The 20294-nt window shown below is 40.1% G+C and overlaps 1 protein-coding gene across 1 annotated transcript in view; it reads right to left on the bottom strand.

The window, feature by feature from the left end:
- Pak3 (p21 protein (Cdc42/Rac)-activated kinase 3) overlaps positions 1-19612 on the bottom strand; it is a 250362-nt gene extending 230750 nt beyond the window's left edge. Inside the window, exon 1 of the mRNA XM_013025849.1 lies at positions 19249-19612. The gene's annotated coding sequence lies outside the window, so the exon portion shown is untranslated. The remainder of the gene's footprint in view (positions 1-19248) is intronic.
- Between the last annotated feature and the right edge of the window lie 682 nt (positions 19613-20294).

The following is a 20294-nucleotide window of genomic DNA, read 5'->3' as shown; positions in this document are numbered from 1 at the left end:
GCTGCAATAAACATAGTTGTGCTGGTAGCTTTAGTGTGGTCTTGTTTGTAAACATTTGGGTAAATGCCCAAAAGTGGGATTGCTGGGCCATAGGGAAGCTCTATGTGGAGTCTTTTGAGGAACCTCCATACTGCTTTCCAAAGTGGTTGAACAAGTTTACACTCCAAATGGATCAAAGACCTTGGAGTCAAAGCAGATACTCTGAAAACATTACAGAATGGAATAGCAGAAACCTTAGGTCTTGTTGGCACAGGCCTAAATTTTCTTAATAGAGACCCAGAAACACCACAAAGAAAGTTTGGACAAATGGGATTGCATGAAATCGCAGAGCTTCTGCATGGCAAAGGACATGGCTAGCAAGATCAATAGAAAGTCCATGGATTGGGAGAAGATCTTCACTAGCCATACAACAGACAAGGGTCTCATATCTAAAACATACCTTGAACTCAAAAAACTAAATCCCCCAACAACAAATCTTCAAAGAAACAACTGCCCAATAAATAAGTGTGCTAAAGACTTAAAGAGAAACTTCTCTGAAGAGGAAAGAAGGATGGCCAATAGACACATGAAGACATGCTCAACCTCCCTAGCCATAAAAGAAATGCAAATCAAAACAACATTGAGATACCACCTCTCTGCAGTTAGAATGGCTAAAATCAAGAACTCTAACAACAGATGCTGGAGGGGATGTGGATAGAAGAGAACCTTACTGCATTGTTGGTGGGAGTGTAAACCTGTTCAACCACTTTGAGTAGTTTGTTAGAGATAAGAATCTCATGGAGTTTTCTGCCTAGGCTGGCTTTGAATCACCTTCCTCAGATCTCAGATTCCTGAGTAGTTAGGATTACAGGAGTATACTACCAGCACCAAGCACAAAAAGAAATTGTTTGTAGCAGGGGTGGGGGGGGAGATAAATATTTTTACTGTTATTATAAAAGTGATGTACAGAGGGCTTATCGTTATGTAAGTCAGGTAAAGAGTATACAGAGTATACTTCATTTTGGACAATGTCACACCTTTCCTTGCTCTTAGAGAAAGTTTTTAAAGACAAAAGATTCTGAGAGTATTTTAAAGGTAGTTAATAGTGAGTAAGCCATTGAAGATCCACAAAAGAAAGGTGTCTTAGAAGAGCCAGAGGAAAGAACAGAATAAATATGGGCACAGATACTTCTAATCTGAAGAGTAGGACATGAGATTAAGGCTCTAGAAGTCTCCATATTCTCTGTGAAATGGGAGGAGATCCACAGACAGAAATGGGATTGAGGCTGGAAAATGAAGGCATAGGTAGGTTTAACACCAAGAGAAATGTCACTTACTGAGAACGCCTTGTATGATTTCCAAAGTATTTACAGGAAGCAGCAGAGCTGGTTTCTACTCAGCTGTCCATATACAGAGAAGGAAAAGAAAGATTTGGACTATTTTAGATATTTTTCAACGTAGTTTCTCACTGGCATCACTTGGGGTACTTTATGAACTTCACAACTTTGGGGGAGGGGTAATTGTGGAGGTGGGAGGGAAGGGATGGTAGTGAAAAAACAAAGGAGGAGGCAACAATGTTCAGTAGGAAATGTACCTTGCTCATGTAACTGTAACCCCACTGTACAGCATTTTTACAATAAAAAAAGTACAAAAAATTGTTCTGTCTGGGCTCAAAGCCTAATCAAAGGAATGTAACATCAGTACTCTTTTTTTTGCCAGTCCAGGGGCTTGAACTTAGGGCCTGGGCACTGTCCCTGAGCTTCTTTTGCTCAAGGATAGCATTCTACCACTTGAGCCACAGCACCACTTCTGGCTTTTCTGTTTATGTGGTACTAAGCAATTGAACCCAGGGCATCATGCATGCTAGGTAAGCACTCTACCACTAGGCTAAAGTTCAGTCCAACATCAGTACTCTTTTCAGTGCTCTAGGGCATTCTAATAGGCAATATCAAAATGCTCTAAAATGATGTTTTTTGTTTGTCCTGAGCCGCTTTTGTAGAAGGATAATTCAGCAAGAAAGTTGATGTTAGAACTGCTAGAATGTATGCACTATGAAATTAGGAGGGAAGATGACAAGAAGAGGAGCTACCAGGAAGACCACACACAGACAAGGGGCTTAGATGAAGTGAATAGGGAGATATGTTAGAATGAATAACAATATATGAGTTTCAGGTTTCAGGCCTGGACTCCTTTGGAGCTTGTATTAGTTATGTTTGCTTCCCTGTGACCAAAATACCTTACAAAAACAACTTAAAGTATGAAATATTAATTAAGGTTCCTGATTTCAGAAGTTAGTTCATCAAAAAGGTACGTTGGATCAGAGTAGTTCATATCTTGAGAGCTAGGAACAAGAAGGAAGGTAGATTTAGATATAAGCCCCAGGGACACATCCTCAGCAACCTATTTCCTCCAACAAGGAAGAAAGTTTCATCATGTTCCCAATAATCTATTGGAGTTTTGAGTTGATCTACCACTTATTAGTTCAAAGCCCTCATAATTAATTTTCTCTAGAAATGATGGACATACCCTGAGATTTGCTTTACTAAGCTCCTAGGCATTTCTTAATGCAACCAAGTTGACAATCACCGAGGCAATGACAAAATCCAGAAGTTGCAGCAGGCGAGAGAATTGAGTAGAGAAACTGAGTGGTAATAAATTGTGTCAATAAAATATGAAATTTAAGCCAGATTCTATTCAATTCTCTATCCAGAGACTTCCCTTTAATAGCTCACCATGTCTGATTCAGAATAAGAATCAGAGTCCTCAAAATTTCCTACCAGGCACAATAAGACAGGATTGTCTATTCACCCCCTGACTTTGTCTTCCAGGATTTAGGTAAAGTTTCTTCCTGTCGAAATTGGTTCTTGCTCATCTATCTTTAACCTTTTCCAATTTTCAACTCCTGTTGAAATTTCTTCCCTAGTATTTAAAATTGATCTTTATCCCAACATTTTCTTTTTTTTCTTTTTAAATTTTTTATTGTGAAAATAATGTACAGAGGGGTTACAATTACATGGGCAAGATAATGAGTACATTTCTTATCAAGCATTGTAGCCTCCTCCTTTTCCAACATTTTCTACCTCATTCCTTGCTTATTGTTCCATAATGATTTTATGACATTTTATAGACAATATTTTATAGTTATTTGTTTGTTGACTGATTTGTTGATTATCTCCTTCACTCCCATGTTCCCACTTCATGTTTCTTGAGGGCTGGGATTCTTCATCCATTTGTCCATTGTCATATACAAAACAATACCTAATGATACCATATACCAATAATAGTGTCCAGTATATAGGCAAGAATGTCAGATTGATTATCCAGATGCATGAAAGGCATCTAGACTAAAATCAGGACTTAGGTTAAAAGAGGAAGCAGATAATCCAGATAGTAAAAGTCTAAGAAAATTGAATGAATTTGAAAGACAAGTGTTGACAAGTGAATAATAGGTAATACAGGTGGCATGTGCCACAGAGAATCATTTATTTTATTTCATTTTGTTTTCAAAACTATTGTAAGACAATAAATCAAATTTGCATTTAATTCTGTTAGCTGTTAGATTTTTTCCATGTTTTATTTTCATTTGGTGGGTTGGGTATAAAAGGTTTGAAAATGGTGCCAGGAAAATAGATGATACAGATATTGTCCTTCAATTCTGTGAGATGTGTGACCCAGGGGAATAAGCAGCCTATGCATAAGAAAACTTCAAGAAAACAGATGTGCCAATGAAAGCAGCAGTGGTATGAAAACAAGACTGCATGAGCATCACCTAGGAAAGCTCCTTAATAATATAGAAAACCAGGACCCCTCTTCAAGCCAATTGAATCAGAATCTCTAGGGATGGGATCCAGAATACAGACCTTGTTTAAAAGTTTCCCAAGGAATACTAGCAGGTAGCCAGTGTTGCAATGCACTGATGCAGATTATATTGTGAGGAGGTAGAGCCGGGGGTGGGGGGCGGGGGTGGTTGTTGATGTCCAACACAAGTCTCAAAGGGCATAGACAAAAAGCCTGGGAGAAGATAGAGCATGAAGAAAGAGCACAAATATATATGATAATGATGTTGAGGGAGTCTGAAAATTCTGAGGTGACCTTTTGGAAGAAAATCTTTTTTTTTGTCAGTCGTGCGGCTTGAACTCTGGGCCTGGGCACTGTCCCTGAGCTCTTCAACTCAAGGTGAACACTCTACCTATTGAGCCACAGTGCCACTTACAGTTTTCTCGTGGTTTATTGGAGATAAAGTCTCACGGACTTTCCTGCCTTAGCTGGCTTTGAACCACAATAATCAGATCTCAGCCTTCTGAGTAGCTAGGATTACAGGCATGAGCCACTGGCACCTGGCTGAAAATATTTGAGGTGAAGTATCCCAGACTTAAAACCAATGGGGAAAGTATTGATTTCTAGATGTATGGAAGAAAGGTATAGGACAAGGAAAGCAGTTTTGGAAATGATTACTGTCTGCAGTTTCCCCTTGGTGGCCCTGGGAAATATGAAGTGAAGTGGACACCTTTATATCCATTACTGCAGGCTGTGTACTCTGCTATTGATGACCAGTCGAAATGATGGAGCTGCGTAACATTAACATCCTGGTCATGCAGAAGATGGTCTCTGCAGTTGGCAAGACTACTGGGAGTGGGTGCAGTATACCCAAGTGTTTGGGTGTACCCAAGTGTACCCAAGTGCTCATTCTCAATCTTGGCCTTGATTGAAGATAGAAAGGATCATAGATTTTACCCTATTACTAAAGTGTATTCATAGGACATGAGTATACAGAATTCTAAATGCTCCAAAATCTGAAGCTGTTTTGACCAACATATATATTATCATCACATCAAAATCCAAAGTAAGTTGAATTTTGGAGCATTTTAGATTTCAAAATTTCAGATTAGGGATGCTTGACCTGTATTCTCCAAATAATCTACGGTGGAAAGGATGCACCATGCCTCTTCAGCTACAAGCAACTATGGGTGCTGAAAAAGGAACTTGCTGTCAAAGGATATAAAAGGTCCTGCAGACCATGCAGGCCCTTCTGCATATTCCATAGGTGTCCAGGTTCCCATCTGGACCTATGCCACTCAATGTTTTCAGATATTTCCACTACAAATAACACTGCCTTCTTCTTAAGGCTATTATAAAGCTTATGTAAGAAAATGTGCAAGGCAGTCAGAATAGGGCCTAGGATAAACTAAGCACTCAGTAACAGCTAACTGCATGAGCATCCTCTGTAGAATAGGAATATTAGTACTACCTACCTCATGAGTACTGCATATCTCATGAGCTAATGTACATAATGCCTAGAACATAACCACTGAATAAATGTTAGCTATTATTCTCTACTCATACTATTAAAAGCAATAATGTTAACTAATTCCAGCAAAAATCATGAAGCCCTGGAGTAAGATTGAGACATTTAAAATGTGTCTAAAATAGTCACCTCAGATATAGAAAATGATATATAGAAAGCCCCAGAGACATACACTCAGTTGTGGGCAGTGCAGTTGTTTGGTCACCAAGCTGAGGCAGGTGATGCCTCCCCTTGGGCAGGCCCTGTCACCAAAGCTCAATTCCCAGCTCTATTGATCAGGTAGGAATTGTCACTATGGCAGCATGTAGTTGCCATACTTGTTGCTTTACTTAGGGAGGAGACAAAGGACTCTCCAGTTGGTTGTTTTGGAGGAATGCCAGAAGGGAATACAAAGTTGGCATGGTTGATAGAGAAGGTGTGGTTTGGCAGGAGGGCAGCTAACAGAACCTTAAGCTTTGTGGGGCCAGGTTCCTGTGGGATTTGCTAAGCAAGGTCTGCTTTGTCCCCATTTTTGTCATTTTGCAAACTATCTTGGGGTCTAGAGAATCAACTGTTCTCCTAAAGCAACCCATCTGACATTGCACATTGCTTTTTTGGGGTGCCCTATCAGTCTTGAGGACTTCTCACACAAAAAGTCCATTTACTCTGCTTGTCTCCAACAATGTATACCTTGAAGGTATCAAAAATCTCAGCTGAGATTTAACCCAAAGGTGAGAGTTGGTAAGAGTTGACCCAATGGTGGACCAGACACAGGGCTAGGGGCCAAAGGACTTATGGTGTCCATAAGGCTAGTAATTGCATGCTAATAACAATGCCTCATTAAGCACTTTGATGGTCCAAGAAGTGTCCCAAGAACTTTGCATGAATCCTCTTACTTATTTCTCAAAAATTCCTCAGAGACTGGGCCAGGTGACATACATGTAATCCATGCTACTTAAGAAGCACAAATAGGAGAATTGCTATTTGATGATGGCCTAAGCATAGTTAGCACATGAGTCTAATTTAAAAAAAAAAACTAAAGTGAAAAAGGGGGCTGGTTCAGGTGATAGAGTACTGTCTAGCCACGGTGTGAGGCCCTGAGTTCAAACCTCGATAACACAAAACAAAACTTCCAGAGCTAGCTAATATTGTTGTTCCTGTTGCATTGATGAAAAAACAGGTGTAGAGCAGCTAATGTGACTGTCACAAGGCCTAAACCAAGAGTCAAAACTTCTATGGACCTTTGTGCATTTATAATATACGTAAACAGCAGCTATTATAAATGGCAGTTTATACATGAGCACTATCTATGGGACACACACATGTACGTGTATGTATAAACATACATACATACTAACATATATACATGTGTATGTACAAACATACATATAAACATACATATACATACATAAGTGTATGTATATACATATATGTGATATACATGCATACGTGTACATATATACTTGATTCTTTTGTCCAGCTATTTGAGGTAAGTAATGGTATTATTCTGCCCATTGTTCAGATCTAAGGGAGTTGAGTGATTTATAAAATTGACAAAATTATAGAGCTAGTAGGAGATAAGTAGTGATTTACACTTAAGCCAACACTCCTTTCATCTTTAACTTCTCTTTTTCTCCAAAACAGTTCTTTTCTGCCAGGAATCCCCTGATATCTACATTCATATATACATAATCTACTTTTGATTTTTCCACTTTGTGATGGTGCAAACCTGAGAGGCATTAGCTAGGAATGAATACTTTGGATATTGAAGTTAGATCTTTTTCTGGACTCGCAATTAATAGTCCAACACTGATGATGCTGCACAGTGGCCGTGAGCTTTAGTTCTCAAGCAGCCATGAGACAGATCACAATTGCCAACATTTTTGGATGCATGTATTCAACAAATACCACGATATATTCAGCATCTCTTTCTATGATAGCTTTTGTGTGTGATGATTTTGCCCAACCACTTGCTAAGATAATTGTTCTGAGCACATTTAAGCTAGAACTGGTTAAGATACAATACTTGGTAGGTATATTAAATATGTTTCAGACATGATATTTTCAATTTTACAGACATGTCAGTCTCTAATGCCATTGCAAGTCAAGAAGTACCAATAGTTAGACAATTTTCCTTTAAAAACTAGTCTAAAAGTTTTCAATGTTTGATTGCTCCAATATTACCAGGAGGAAGGGAGAATAAGGATTATTACATGTGGAAGAAGGAGCCTAGAGAAATACAGTGATTTGTCAGCATGAAATGTAAAGCAGACTGTTGAAGTCTTACAAAAACCTTAGTTTTGTGTAGGCTATTGAATGTGATGATTGGACATGGTAAAAAAAGATGACAGATACTGCAGGAAATGGGCACAAGAGCTCTCTTGAGGCCCTCCTCTTAAAGGGGATTTTTAGAGAAATTATAGCCAATATAAGCTTTTTCTCCAAGAGAACCCAAAAATGAATAGTCTGGTTTGGGGCAGCAAAGTTCAATCATTCTATGGTCCTGCATGACAGTCAGAATGAAAAGCAAGCTTCTTCTGATGGGATATGTGTTAGGTTAGAGTGCAAGTATGGACTTAGCCTTACAGATATACTCAGAAATTGCAAGGCGTAGCTATGTTGCACTCATGAACAAGAGTCCTATAAAGTTTATAAATCTTAGTTCAATGAGTTGATGTCAGTAGATGCCAAACTCTTCTTGCTGCATCCTCCAAGATTCGTGACGCAAATCATACAGGAAGGATTCAGGTGGACTGGAAACACAAGAATCCAAGCCAACTAGACTCCTGTTCACCCTATTCTAAATCCTCCTCCAGATCAGCTATCTCCCCTTTACCTAGCCCTTCACTACCGGAGAACATCTAGAAAGTCACTCTCTGCTTCCCAGTGGTCTTCCGTAGCCCTGGCACCAGCCTCCTGAAGAGAATAGGAGGAGAAAAAGAAGAAGCATGCTCTATGAAACAAACAGTAGTTAGAGAAGTTTCAGATATTTATCTCTAAATGCCAATACCAGTTATTTACAGCTTTACTATAAACTATCAGTTCTCAGGGTTTAAAGATAGTCTTCTAGGCTAGGTGCAGTGGCCATACTTGCAATCCTAGCTGTTTGAGAGATAGAAATTGGAACACATAGGAAGTCTGCTGTGAGGCCAGCCCAAGCAAAGTGTTAGTTCCATCTCAAACATTAAAACATTTGGTATGGTGGCACACACATGTCAGGAAAGCTCTTAGGAAGCATAGATAGGATCACAGTCCAAACCAGGCCAGACAGACATAAACAGGAGACCTTATTTGAAAAATAACCAAATCAAAAAGGTCTGGGAATGTGGCACACGTGCTAGAGCACCTGACTAGGAAGTGAAAGGTTCTGAATTCAAATCCCAATACCACTACCATCAAAAAAATTCCATACTCTTAGCCTCACCTTTAGAATGATATATAATAACTCTGGAAATATTATGTTGCTATTGAAATGAACCCTTTCTTTCCTGTTTCTTTCTTTTTCTTTCTTTCTTTCTTTCTTCCTTTCTTCCTTCCTTCCTTTCTTTCTTTCTTTCTTCCTTTCTTTCTTTCTTTTTTTCTTTCCTGTTTCTTAAAGTTATTTCAAGCTCACACTCATCACATCCAGGAAAATCTGTTGTTTCATATAGTCCCTCTTGCTGTAACACAGGTTTGTAGACATAGAGAGTCACTAATAGAAGATTCTTTTAGCATTCAGGCCTCAAGACTAGGCAGACTCAGATTGCTACTCCCCATCTCGGAAAACCTGTAAAGTGGAAATGCTAGTAATATTCACCTAGTAAAGCAGTGGAGGAAATTAAATACAATATGCAGAGTAACAGAGTACCTGGTATAGGTCAGTACTCAATACATGATAGCTACATGGAAAAAAATACAGGCTGTCTCTGGAAGTAAACCTGTAAGAAGTAGTCTATTAGCTTAGGGATGGGAAACCTCCTTTTCTTTCAAGGGCAATTTAGATATATATAAGATCATTCATAGACCATATAAGATTATCAATGCAAGGCAGATGGCCAAATGCATCCCATGAGGGTCATTTGAAAAGTGTGCCTGTCCTATCAGTCACATACCAAACAATGTTGTGGGCCAGATGTCTGTTCCTCAGCCCTGTCCTAGCTCTAACTTCTCCTGTATTGAAAGGAAAGGCTTCAGATAGGGACAATGGGTGTGCACTGGACAAGGGTTGATCCCTTTCAGAGGGGAGAGTAAAACTGAGACTCTCTAAAACTGAAGGAAACACACCCAGCACTGATCTGCAAGGGGCTGCTGAGTGGAGTGAAGATATTTAAAGTATCATGGAGGCTGGGGGAGGCTAAGGCAATCTTGCAAAGCAGAAACCCACTGCAATGTGTGTTTCCTGAAGGTAAAGGAAATCAAAGTTGAAAAAGTCAAAGAAGGAAATGGAAACTTAAAATGGAAATCAAAAGGAGAATTTAAGCTGAAGAGGTGTAAGCTCTCTGGGTAGCACTTTGTCCTTTCTCAGTAATGCTTCTACTGAGAGGTTTGTGCCAAAAAATGTAAAATATGCTCATTACTGGTCAGTGTGTTCCTACAAATTTGCTTTATTGGAAAGAACATTCTGCTTGGCTCTCACCTCAGCACAACCCAGCCCCAGGGAACTAGATAAGAAGCCCAGCTCCTCAACCTTTGGAAAATAGTTTCATTCCCTCTGGCCACAAAGCCTTAGAGAGTTAGTCTCCAGAAAGTTCCCTCCTAAAGGAATTGTAGTGTCTCTAGAATCACCTCAGAAGCTAGCTAATAAGTAGGTTCCTTGATCCACATTTGGAAGTTCAGATTCAGTAGCTTGAGGTTGAACCTCTTACGCATTTATTCATCCATTCATTCATTTGTTCATTTATTTATTTTTGTAAAGGTAATGTATAGAGGGGTTATAATTATATAAGTAAGGAAATGAGTATAATTCTTGTCAAACACCTCCTATGTCAAACACCTTCATGTTGAAAACATTTTAAAAGACATATCCTCAAGTGATTCTGCCACAAAATAAGCTTTGAGTTTGGAGATGAGAGGGTTCTGTTTACACTGAAGAAACCAAGATAGAGTTTATCTATTTCTAATCATTGCCTTCAATTTATGTAAAGAATCTGAAACCTAGAAACTTTTAAGCACTTATTAAGAGCCATAAAAATAAATTAACTAGTAACAAAGGCCGGAATGGAACCCAAGACTTCTGCTTCACAGTTTATTGAAAATTTCATTTACCAAATGTATCTTGTTAATGAGATGCATCTGTTTGGATTAAGTGTGGAGACAAAGATCCCTTCTAGGTTCCAATCAGGGTTAGAAAGCAAAGCTATTTTCTTATAAGTCATTAAAGATGAAACAGCACAACCCTTGGTTGTGTTGAAAGCATCAAATGTAGTTTTAAAATAAAAGAAAAACCAGGTATGCTGGGGTACATGTCTATTATCCTGCCACTCCGGAGGCTAAAACAGGAGAAATGCTGTGAACTTGAAACCAGCCTGGGCTATGAAACAAGATTCTGTCTGATTGTTTTTTTTAAGGAGAAAACCCTCTTCAGCAAATTAAATATAGTAAATAAAAAGAAAAGAAGAACTTACCCCTTATAATTGTCACAAATGACACACATATCACATGATGCATATGCTGAAACTGTATTTGTCCCTGTAATAGTTTAAAATCATTCAGCATCAAAAAGAGACATTCTAGCTTTAAAACATAACATTCACTAGCTTAACAACTAAAGCAATTTTGAGTAATTGCGTTATCTGGCCCTCAATCCCCTTGTGAACTATGCTGAGTCTAGTCCAAAAAAGTTAGATATGATCATAAGCCATTTGCCAGATGCCGCGATTTTGAATTAAGTGGGAAACCACAAAACCCTGTTGTCAGTAGTTCAAGTATCCAAATCTTTCCTTAGGGGACAATAACCTAGCCATTTGAAAAGGTTAGAACTATCTTGGAGGATCAGCTGTGCTAATGACACACTAGGTGAAGAGACTGAGGGATAAGTATAAAGGACATTCTCAAACCTACAAATTAGAAAGCTTCATGTTGAAGGCACCATACCAATCTTGAGAAGAGGAAAGTTGCCAAATCGTTAGCTAACAAATGTTAGTGGTATGTCAGGAATCTTTTCCAGCAATTCCTAACTGAGGGCATTCCTCCTTTTCAGATGTGCTTTCCTTCTCCCAATCTGAAGGCCTTACTCTTAGTCTAAACAAACAGAAGAATTCCTTTGGCCATATCTGAATGCTGGCAGAAAAGTCAGGAAGATGAAAAAAACTAGGCCAGGGAGAGGAAAAGCCACACCTGTACCTGTTTGCTACTATTCCCTGTGCAGACAGTGACATCACTGTTTATTTCTCTTAGAATAACTTCTCCTGGGAGGGCTCAAACTTGTCTTCCTTGCAGAAAGTTAATCTGGATAGAAGCTGGTTTTTATTCCACACAGCCTCCAGAAAGTTAAGAAACCAATCTTGCTAACCTCCGAGGTCAGTGAAGAGGGAGCAGTAGTTTTTTCCCAAGTTTCTACAGTCAAGGTAGAGTTAGTCTGTCATTGCCTACTGTTTCAGCTGCTGCCAGCAGAGATGACCTGACATGGCCATTCATTTCACAGTAAATTTACAGGGATTTGATGTTGTAAAAATTCTTTCGACACAGTTCTAGTTGGAAATGAATTTAAAAGCATGTTTGCTTAAGTAATTAAAGGTGAAATGTACATTAAATATGTTCCAGGTGCAGTTAGGGATTTCTGCTTCCAGCCTTTCATAAGGTCTAATATGAATTCCAGCTTAGTATTTGACTTAAGAATGGAAAATGAGCTTTCATACACTTTGACCAGGGACATAATTGGTATAAACATTTTAGCAATATGATAACTATTAACTCAACAAATGTAATCCAGAAATGTATCTTAAGAGAGTACTAGTGGGGGTGAATATGATCTAAACATACTATATGCATGTATGGAAATAGTGCAATGAAACACTTTATACAATTAATATATACTAAAAACAGGAAAAAGAAATGAGTCAAATATATGTAATATAGTAAGAGGGATGCTCAATTTTGGCATCATTGAGGTAGTCATAAAGGAAGACTTCCTATTTTTAAAAACCATATTTCTATATAGCAAAAGTTACCCAAATCAAAGCTAAAAGACACACAATAAACCATCACATACATCTGCAATACACAGAGCAGTAGTTTCTATCCAAAATACATAAAGAGATTCCTGTTATCAAATGCAGAAAGATGTGATAGACAAATAATGGAAAATACAGGCCAAAAATATGAAATGGCAACACAACAGAAACTCAGATGGCCAATAAACAGATGAAAAGATATTTATCCTCACTAGTACCAAGGAAGTAGAAAGAACATGGAAATATTTCTCAGCCTTCATATTGTCAATTTGAAAAGGTGAATAAGCTGAGTTCTGGTGACTCACTACTCTAATTGTAGCTATTTAGGAGGCTGAGACCTGAAGGATTGTTGTTCAAAGCCAGGCAGCAAAAGATAGGCTGGAGGTATGACTTAAATAGTGGAATGCCAGCTAAGCAAGCAAGCTGAGCAAAAACACGGGACCCTGAGTTCAAACTCCAGTACCACATCAAAGTCAGTAATATCTGAAAATAACAAGAAAATAAGTGGAGAAATAGCTGTTGTTAAAAATGTAAGCTTCAATGGCCTTCTTGGAGGCCGGTTTTACAGGCTCGTTTAAAATCAGAGAAGCACAAACCAAAACTTTTGGAACAGCAAAAAGTTTGTTTTTATGAATATGATCATAAGATATAAATACAAGAGTATACTAAAAAGGCACTAATATTTAATACTATAAAAATTAGAAATAATATAAACTTCAGCAAAGTGTGCATAATGGGCTACCATGTAATTCTTAAAAAGACGATATTGCTAGATGTATATTTTTAGGAAAAAAAATTTCCAGACACACAGTTTAGTTAAAAAAAAAAACATGTTTTAGAACAGTATGTGGGACATGATGGCATCCTTAATTATTTGTGCCCATGAATACACATATGAATATTCATGAAAACATGCACAAAATGTGAACATGGATGAGGATCAATGCTGGAAAAGTCAGGAATATTCTAATTCATTTTCTATGAGCACATGTTCTTTGGATAGTAAAATAGCTTTTTTCACACAATAAGTGAACCATCCTGTTCCATTCCTCAAAACCCAGCCCCTCTTCTCAGTCTCTAAAGATATCATTTCCAAGGATCCAGGTACAGAATCTATGACAACCTCTTAAAATCCATAGCCCTGTATCATTCAGAGATTAAATTGAGGTCAGAAACATTATTGAGAAGCACAAAGCTTGTATCTTTATTTGTAAGTTTTCTTTTCATTCAAATATGGCATAGCCGGGCGCTGGTGGCTTACGCCTATAATCCTAGCTACTCAGGAGGCTGAGATCTGAGGATCGCAGTTCAAAGCCAGCCCGGGCAGGAGAGACTCTGAGACTCTTATCTCCAATAAACCACAAGAAAACCGGAAGTGGCGCTGTAGCTCGCCTTGAGCTGAAGAGCTGAGGGACAGCGCCCAGGCCCAGAGTTCAAGCCCCACGACCAACAACAACAAAAAAAAATCAAATAGGACACACTTTCTGAAACTATCATTAAATCCATCCTCTCACATCTCAATTCTTCCTGATTTGCTCCATCCTATCCCCACCCTCTCCCTTTGTTCCAGTCTTGGGGATTGAACTCAGGGCCTGTGCACTCTCTCTTAGCCTTTTTAACCATGGCTCCACTTCCAGATTTTTGTTGTTGTTGGTGGTGGTGGTCATGGGGCTTGAACTCTGGCCTTGGGTTTTGTCTCTTAGCTCTTAAGCTCAAGGCCAGCACACTACCACTTGATCCACAGTGCCACTTCCAGTTTTCTGGTGGTTAACTGGAGATAAGAGTCTCACAGACTTTCCTGCCCATGCTGGCTTTGAACTGTGATCCTTAGATCTCGGCCTCCTGAGTATCTAGGATCACAGGCGTGAGACACTGGTGCCCAGCCCAGCTTTTTGGTGGAGATAATGTTTCTGGCCTAAGTTGGCTTTGAATCCCCACTTTCTTTGATAAGGTTAGACAGCTTAAAATTCTTTTTTTGTTTTGACTTCAAGTTCAGTATTCAATCCCATTCATTCAGAAAGAGTTTAACTAACACCTCTCCCTGTATATTTAATATAAAGCTCATCCCAATGTTTCTAATCCTCTGCAAAGTTACAGCTAAAAATTGAACCTACAGGATTTTTTTATATTTATGGGAGTATCTACAAGTAATCCTACACTGCACCAACAGCAAACATTATGGTGCTGTGGACCTAAGTAGCAACAAAATGATTTGTACAGGTTAATAGATGTGGAACTTTCTCTGGAGAGTTCCACAATAGCTTCATCAGACTTTCAAGGAGTTTCTTGTCCCACAAGAAGGTTGATAACCATCAAAGAAGAGAGACTGGAATGATAGAATCACCCAATGAAAATCTAGGACAGAATACACAGTCTAACTGGCTGCTTAGTTTGGAGAGTCAGAAAACCAAACACTCAAGAGAAATGGAGTGGGATAGAGAGAAGCACAGCCTTTTGGGGTTCCACTAGAAATCTGTCCCTTTGCTAAAGCTGCCACATGACAGCTGACCCAGCACATACCTGGATATGGCCACAAACTCACACTCCTCTGAACTACTCAAGAAAGCAGGTCTAAAAGTTCTCAGGACACTGCCATTTTGTGAATCCCCTTCCTGGATGAGTATCACCACTAAGCTTTCTAGATGGAATGACTCATTCTCACTTTCCAGTGTCACACAGGTCTGTCTTGTGCACAAAAGTAATGCTTTCTGTTCCATTTTCATGTTGCTGTTTTCATGTGGAGAATTGCTGATTGTTGCTTAGAGCATTTGAAAGCCAGTAACTCCAGAGCCTCCATATCATGCTTAATCTGAAACTCAGTTCAAGCCCCATGACCACCACCAACAACAAATGGAAACCCAGTTTCCATTGATTCTCAAGAGGTCCATTGCCTTCCAAGGTAGTTGTAAAGAAATGAAGTTAAGGGAAATTACAGGAGATGGGAGAGCAAGGGAAGGGTCAGTAGTCACACGAGTGTTGTTTCCTTTGACTTTTAAGTTTCCCTAAAGATAGCTTCAGCCTTGATAAAATAAGTCCCTGAAACAAACAGTATTCAAGAAGCCTCTCCTGCAAAGCTACTCCAGGCCAGAATGGGCATTGAAGTCCATGGAAATGAACCCTATGGGAATGAGCTTCTTCTCAGGATAATCCTTTAGAATTGCTTCTGAAAGATAATGTAAAGGATAAAAGCAACTTTCCAAATAAACTTACCTACTTCCAAGAATCTGGGTCCTCTGGTTTGTAGAAGATGTTTAGATTGATGGGCTTTTTCTGAAATCTGTATTCGTGATAACTCTGGTTCAGGAAATTAAAGCCCACAGTGGAATTTTCAGGATGTAAAAGGAAATAAGGGAACTGAGGCAGACTAAGAATGGAGACAGTGTGCCAAATACTCAGCAGAAAAACAGGATTGGGCCCTGAATTATCAGGATAATTGCCTTAATTCTTCATTTCCCTTTTATAATAGCTTGAAGTTTATACAGAGCCTTTCTTCTAAGGAGCTCAAAATATTACAGAGATATTATCTTCGTTGTCATCACACCATCACCTTCAGTAAGAGTGATGATTATTATCAGCCTCACGTTACAGATGAGGGACTAAAGAAAAGCTGAGAATGGTAAAGCCAGTCAGCCAAGTTTACCTATCATGCTGCTGACAGTTTCTGAACTCAATGGAGAATATTCTTTCCCAGCAATGTCCAAACAATATTTTTCTTAACCCCAAGTCTACACAAATACTTGTGAGAATATCAGATTTTATGAACAAATATCTAAGAGATACTGTGTATTATATCCTCCAAACACACATTCTCTTTTGTCTCTTTTCTTCCCCCCCCACCACCCCATGAATGTGTGTGGGACCTACAAATACTTTGTCTTCTGTGTAACTCATATGGAAATAGTGGTCTAGCTATCAGACTAATCTGCATACCAAATCAGTAGACAAATGAAGACAAATCAGTTCCATTCCAGCCCAATCCATGGGGGCTGAGGTTTTCATTTGTTTGTTTGTTTGTTTAGAAATATTGCCTAATACTCTCTGGAATGGACAGCCAGTAAATAGAGGCTCTAATGAAAACAAAATGTCTTGAATCACCATCACTTTTATAGCAGGCCATTGGCCAGACTAAGAAGGAAGTCAATTCAAGACTACCCATTAATGTTAGCATTTCTTTCAAATAGAATGTTGAGCTATTTTTGCTCTTTACTTAAAGGGGGAGAAGATGGAGATATGATCTATGCCATCAGATCCCACACTTTTAACTAGCATAATATTGTGGCTACCAAGCACTTTGAATAGACATCATCAGTCTCGAAGCTCAATCCTAGTCATATTTGCCAACCAGTGCAATAAGCACCAACACAACCAAACACACTCCAAAAACACCCTGGCTCTGCCTTAATTGCCTTGCATATTAGAATAGCCATCCTAGAGCCATTTCAAAACACATGCAGTATAGTCATCTTGTGCTATTATTAATTACTATGACTCTACTGAAAGTACTCCAAATGTGCAAATTGGGCAATCTGTCTTGCTTACTTTGTATTTTACATATCATTCAAGTAAGAAAAGATTGAAATCAGTGGAGTTAGTACTGATTGCTATCATTTTCATATTTTACCTTGGTATTTATAAAACATCTGCCTTATGAATGAAAAAAATACCTGCATTGAAATCGGCCACTTGTTGCATATAAAGTAAATGTAATGCAAATATACTTTTCTTTATCCACTGTATTTGTATAAAACTCAGTAGGAAGGGATTTTTTGTTAAAACAGTCACTATAAAGGCCAAAGAGGCCTTGTCACTTCAAACCATGCAATCATGAATCCTTTGGAAAGCTACAAATTCTGCAGTGTTCTTACAGTCCATTTAGTTCATTTGCATTGCAAATCTACATTCACATATGTCAGATTTGCTTAAAGCAAAAAGCACTAATATTAATGAATGAGCCAGACATTTCCTAAGATGGAGATGTGTTCTGATCCTTATCAATCTGTAATACAGGCTCCTTTTGGATTCATCATTAATCATTATGCTACTCTTCAGAAACTTGTTCTGGGTTTGTTGAGAATTTGACAGAAATACTTCCAGACTCTCTGCAGTTTTACTTATGTTTAACCTCTCTGCCTTCATATAGGCTGCTTCTTCAGCTAAGGATGCCATTCTCCACTTAGCCACCTGGTGAATTAGTTCTTCAATACTCAATTCAAATGTCACCTTCCCTGTGAAGCCTGCTTTAATCATAACCCCCACTCCTGTAAGGCATCCCTTCTCAGTGTTCCCACAGTACCCTGCTCATCCCTTGCCATCCTTTAATTGTTTGTTTACATGCTCTAGCTTGCCCAGCAGACTGCACTCCCTGAAAGCTGAGATGATGTTTTATTCATTTCGATCTTTCTAATACCAAACATTACGACTGACACGTAGCAGGTGTGTAATAAATGCTGCTTGACTGATCACTGTGCTTAACTGTATATTTTGGACCTTGGAAAGCAATGTTTTATTAAAACCACAAATAAAAATGTCAAAGAAAGGGCTTATGCATTCTTTATTTTTATTGGTCTCTCTTCTTTCTTTGATTAAAAACGAAATGATCATACTGTTTCATGCTTTATGGTTCAAGAAAAACAAAGACAATAACAACCCCAAAAACCTGTCTCAAGTACATTCAGGAATAACACTTAAGTGCATTTGGTTTGGTCCTTTCCCTTTAAATATTCAGCTACATCCTAGCACATCATGAAGTTCACTGCAGTAAGAAAGACAGACATAAGGATCAGTAATTACAGGGATCACTGGTGAAACTTGAGTTCCTCATTGGTTGAGAGAAGAAAATCTGCTAAGAAAGTTCAGAATATTTGGGGGAACAATTAAGATGTCTAGAAGAGCTTGGCCAATCTAGTTGGAAATTCTACATCTATATAGTGCTAAGCAACTGCCCTAGTGGCAGCTGGGGGCGGGAGTGGTGGGGAGGATGCGGGGAATGAGGGATTTCCATTACTTTGAAACCATCATTATCCTTCCAATACGGGCAAAACAGGTTGGACCTGCTCCGCTTGCGAGTTGCTGCAGTCGGGCTTGGCATGGGATGAGACCCAAGGACGTGTAATGCCAGGAGTAGCCCTGCCTCCTGGTGCAGCGTGCGCGGGCGCGCGCGCACACACACACACACACACACGCGCGCGCGCGCGCGCGCGCGCACACTCTCTCTCTCTCTCTCTCTCTCTCTCTCACACACACACACACATCCCACTCTAACTCACACTCGCTTGGTCCCATAGTTAAAATCTGCACCATCTCCCTGGCACATAGCCCAGCATGGCATTCCTGTACGTCCAGTCACGCACAGGGAGTGCTCATATTATCTTACTCCCCTAGTTTGCCAGGCCCACACCCCACTTCACCAGCAGACAGCAGCCGAGCCTGCAACTAGATGCTGGTTTTGTTGTATGTAACAAAGCAGCACCATGCCCTCAGGTGCCATGCTGGATCCATTCCATCCATCTCTCCTGCCGCCATCCCTGAGCTACCAGAACAAGAGAAAGCTCCGATCTGGGAAGTGAATGTGGGAAGTGGGGGTGCAAAGGGATGGGCAGTGGCCTGGAAAGTCTGGGTGGCTTCAAGGCTCTCAAGCCAGAAACGAACAGAGAACTGGCAAAGGGACGAGCTCCTTTCCATCCCATCGCTCCCCACTATGCACAGAGCAAGGCTGAAAACTGCATCTCCTCCATTCTCCCCCCTCCCCCACCTCGTCCACCGCGTGCCCCTCCCAGCGGCTCTCCCAGCCACCAGCACTAAGACAATCCGCAACAAAGCGCCCCCAGCACAGACCTGTTTCGGCTTCTATGTGATCGGAGAGAAGGGGAGCTGCGGCCAAGGGTTCTGCCTTTTCGCCACTGGGCAGGAGGAGCTGTGGATGGGAGGAGGAACAGGAACTGTGGGAGGAAGGAGGATGAGGGGATAGGAGATCACAGCAGCCGCCGCGGCGGTGGTAGGGGGAGGAGAAGGAGGAGGCTGCTTTCTGTGGCAGCAGCTGAGGATGCTCTGGCAAGAGGCAGGGCTGGGTGCGCAGGGTTGTGGGCTCACATGCGCCCCATGGCCCGGGATGCACGAGCATCTGGGTGTGTGAGAGCATCTGGGTGTATTTTGATGGTGATTATTTCCATTCTGACCTAGTCAGAAACTTGGGTTCCTGGACCTAGGCGGAAGTGAAACAAATCCTTGCTCTTTCCTCAAGTCTGACTGTGCACTGTGTGTGGCTGGAGACTGGGAAGAGTTAGGAGTGGAGGTAGTTTGGGGAGAAAGCCCTCCCTTCAGTCTTTTTGAACACTTGTGGCTTACCGTCCTCAACCTATTCCAGGAAATCCTACAGCCAAGGAGAAAAGAAAGAGACCAAGGCCTTTCACCATTGCTATTGATTTAAGTGAGTGGTTATGAGTGAGTGCTTACACCATGTTGGCCACTGTCTGGACTATTCAGAAGATAATTTCTGTTCTAACTGGGGTTGACTTTCATGAGGTGCCTGTAACTTCATAACTGATCTACATTCTACCTTTTCCTCTGTCTCTCCTTCCATTGCTACATTTCTGTACATGACATGTAATCGGTTTCTATTTGAGTTTGTTCATTCACATCTTTGGCTTCTTTGGTGTAGAAGGTGGAGAGTCACATAATTCTCACAGTTTCCCCTGTAGCAGCTGTACTCAGTTTAGAGGAGAATCAAGAGGGACTTCTTAGGGTTGAGTGGGCCCATGATCTTCCTGGATTCCACTAAATACCTAGTTTACACTGAAAACGAAGAAAGCATGCCAGGCAAAGGTGGCTCATGCCTGTAATCCTAGCTACTCAAGAGGATGAGCTCTGAGGATCATGGTTCT

This window comes from Dipodomys ordii, unplaced genomic scaffold, assembly GCF_000151885.1.
Source record: "Dipodomys ordii isolate 6190 unplaced genomic scaffold, Dord_2.0 Scaffold88, whole genome shotgun sequence".
In the NCBI taxonomy this organism is placed as follows: domain Eukaryota; kingdom Metazoa; phylum Chordata; class Mammalia; order Rodentia; family Heteromyidae; genus Dipodomys; species Dipodomys ordii.
Note: the sequence above shows the minus strand (reverse complement) of the source record. Positions and strands in the feature narration are given on the sequence as shown.